Here is a 4,258-nt window from a genome sequence, read left to right as displayed (position 1 = left end):
ATTGTTTGGTTCCATGCTATAATGTTATGCATTTAAGCTGTTTTTTTGCGATTTTGAAAACGTTTTGTCATTAACTCTTATTGTTATCAGGAAGCGTCGTTTGTTTAAAGACTAATGATTGATAATATTGGCGGCTTTTTCTTGTAGACATGCTTTATAAATCAATCACACAATCATACACAATCATTATGTAAATTATCAAAGAAACAACTAACAACCGTAAAAGGATGCTGCTTTATTATACCAAACCAATCAAACCTGAACAGTAACATATGTGTACAGCGAATATTTGTGTTCGTTCATTTATAAGCGAGATTGATGTATTGGGGACATGTCCTGTACCAGTACATACGATGCACTTCCTCACATAACGCATAACAATTTGTTAAATGTTGCGTGTTATTTCCAGATGCTACCAGTCAAGGATCACAAACTGGAACTAAGAATTTTGCATTCACTCCGCATTTGATTATTTTTATTAATTGGGAAACATAATCGGTTACCTTATTTAAAACCGTTCTAAAACTGCAAACTATGTGTTGCAAAATGTTTTAATGTTTTACTTGAGTGATGTAAACACTTAAAACTCATTTTAATTGCTAATTACAAAATCAATAAAAAAACAAACATTGATTAATATTTTCACACAAAGATTCAAGTCAGTGATGTGCAGTTGTGTATTTAAATCAGTTGAATCATTTGTAAATGTATAAATAAAACTGATTTAATTTAAATCCTTGGAACTTATGTGACCGTACAAATGCATTGTTATAGATTAAACATAAAACATCTTAATAATTCAATAAGCCGTGGTCAGTTTGTGGACTATTGTTATTCAAATAGGACAAATAAGGTCATACAAACCTGCACTCGTCTGTCAACATCTATCTAAAACGATCAAACGCTTTGTATTTAAACTAAACGTCAATTAATTCACAATGACACTATCACAGGAACGAAATCTAAACGTGATAAGGTCGAATCTGAAGTCAATATGGTACCAACATAAATAATACAAGTTCTCTTCGCAATGAATGCGTACTAAAAAAGCTTATTGCGGGCAGTGATTTAATCAAATTACGAATTAAGTGCGCAAAAGCTAACAGGACATGTTTTATCTGATAATTTAAATTACAATGATAGCATGACTTGTCAAGTTTTCCAAGAACGTTACAGGAAATGAATCCATTTTCAGGACACTGTGATATAATGTGATATTCATTAATCAGGTATATCCGTCGGCCTTCAAGGACGATATTCCGTTGTGTCTCTTAAATGTCAACATTAACAGAGATATTCACATAAACCGTAAATGCTTTACATCATATCCAACATGAATGAATCGAATGTTTATTTAATTCAAACTAGAATAATCACCTCATTACAGCACATTATACTTTGGCGCTACTCTGCGAAAAGGGGTTTTAATACATGAGCAAGCTCTGTAAAAATGGGTTAAAATGCATGTGCAAGCTCTGTGAAAAGGGGCATTAATGCATGTGCAAGCTCTGTGAAAAGGGGGCTTAATGAATGTGCAAAACTGAAACAAATAATAAATGTTTTATGTGTGTCTCATGATATGGATTGAGGTAAAAAATGTGTCACCATCCAACTCAATTAGTGCAAGGGTTGGGTAATTTCGCCCATTTAACCCATTGAACACAATCTCAAATAACCATGTTTGTTCTGACTCCGTAATTGCGTACTAAAGACATTTCGGTCTTTGAGAAGAAATACAAGGTAAAGACAAATAAACTAACGTATACGAATACTTTGAGAAACAAGAAAATAACATGATCGTGGATGTTGGCTAAAGATTTAAGTGCATCAAATACAAACCAGGAAAAATGCAAAGGCAAAGCAATCCTATCAGCAAGCATATCGGTCACCAACAATGGACTAATGGCAAGTATCCATATACAACAAAAATCATTCTAGCCTACTGGTTATTTAGCATGAAGCATATCTGTCAAAAACACACAATTTTATACAAATCTGTTACATTAGATTTAAGACATCAACAAACTCATTTTACAAACACGAGGTACAATAACGCAATGATTTACAAGTCAAACTTTGTGCATCAAACTGATCCCTCTATGCTACATGTTTTACTATTTATTAACAAATTGTGCTGAGGAAAGATGTGTGCAAAACAGGAAACAATGATACTTCCTCACTTTAATAATGTATTTGTTATTTTATTCTTAAACGTACCTTATATATTGGAAACAAAAGGACAAAAACATGTTATTATCCCCAAATGAGCAGTCGCATAAGCTAATTTATCTCCGTTATAACTATAATTGTCAGCGATTGGATCATAAATGTATGGAATGCAAAAAATGTATTTTTCGATGATAAATATACTTATTGGTAAAAAAGTGTGTTAAGTATTATCTTCAAGCCAACGTAACAAATCCGAAATATACGTTTATTATGAACATAATGCCTTCGCCGGGATCGAGTTTCTTCATTTTTTTCGAAACGATTTGTATAATTAGATCTACTTCGTGGGAAGATTGCATGTGGAACCTTGTTCCAATAGGCTGACTATACGACATCCAGAAGGCATTCCTAAATTGCATTATGGTAATATCATTCAAAGCCATGAGGGACTCAGTTCATTGTGTGTTTAATGAAAGGAAATCACATTCATTCTGAAGAGGAAAACAACTTTATATTCGTTTCAATTACATATATTACCTACACACCACCATATTCGACAAACTTATGCCCGATAAGTCAACCGCTATTCGTTTTATTTTTCGTTGTGCTGTAAACTGTGGTTATACATTTTGAAATAAATGTGAACGCTTTTACGATTAACGTACACTTACATTACTGTGAGTGTTTATGCTTAGTAATCAGAAAGAATTCAAATTGTATTTTTAAACGTATTTAGTGAACCTATGCTTATGAATTTATATTTGTTATGCTAATCATACTAAATATCATGGCGTACTCACTACATTAACATGTAAATAAAGATGAAATACAATCAAATTTTTAAATCAATCTATGCTAATCTGCAAAGTGAAGAAATCTTTATATTGGCTTTCTGTATAACAATATAAATAATCACTTGATGAGACAATATTTATTATCTGACATGACATAATTTACAAAAAAAAACTTGTTAGGACTAAATATTTCTGGGAAATCGTAAAGTAAACATGAACTGTTGAAGAATTCAATTGATGGAATCTAACGATGTTAAATATACAATAATATTATTATAATTGCAAAACGAGCTTATACAATAATGCGATTTTTAAGAATATAATGTAATACTTCGGATCAGAGCATTTAATACCTAGAAATACTATACTTATAAATACTATATACTACTGTACGCAATACATTTTTAAAGCTGTGCATATTAATGGCATATTATATTCACCGAAAAGGTATTCTATAGAAAAGTATTGAACATTTTTAATTAAAATAGTGTTACTATTACTACGATCCCTATCGCACTAAAAACAATATTATATTTCTCTCTTAACTGGCGAAATCATACAACTACCTTTCTTCGTTCCGTTAATATCCGAATCCCATACACCGGAACATGTTCATCACCGAATGTATTTATTATCATTCATTATCATTCATTTTAGTAATTATAAAACATGACAATTTACAACGAAATCCTGATAGTTTACGTCAATGTGATAATGTTGCGAGTATCAAGGCCTTTTGCTGGTTCTTACTTTTATGTTTATGCAATATTGTCAACATAACTTTTCTTGATGTACACCACAGTAAAGAAGTCGTATATTTGTATTTGCATTAGTAACATTTAAGTACACATAAATATATCTAAAGAAATTACAATTTGAACTTTTATGGAGGAAGAAATACTGTATCGAGATTTTCCTACAGTATTAAAAACAATAATATCGTACCTGTGTCAAGTCTTATATGATACATTTGAATTAGCAAATACCACTAAATTAGATTATCTGTTCAATCGACGTGATTCAATTTGTTTGATATCTGACATGACTTAGGAGAACCGCAAATAAATTAGCGGCATGTGACTCGATGTAATAAAACATTCACAAATCATACACTCCCTTCGTGCATCACGATGCTATATTTAACACAACATCTAAAATAGAGTCACTTCAATCAATGTAATTCAAAAACATATACACTACTTTCAGTCAACGATAATTGCAGTTTATATGTACTATAACCTTCCACCCTTCAATATCATTCATCATAAAAATTGTAGCTAAATATTGCAAAGGCA

The sequence above is a fragment of the Dreissena polymorpha genome, chromosome 8, assembly GCF_020536995.1.
Source record: "Dreissena polymorpha isolate Duluth1 chromosome 8, UMN_Dpol_1.0, whole genome shotgun sequence".
In the NCBI taxonomy this organism is placed as follows: Eukaryota; Metazoa; Mollusca; class Bivalvia; order Myida; family Dreissenidae; genus Dreissena; species Dreissena polymorpha.
Note: the sequence above shows the minus strand (reverse complement) of the source record.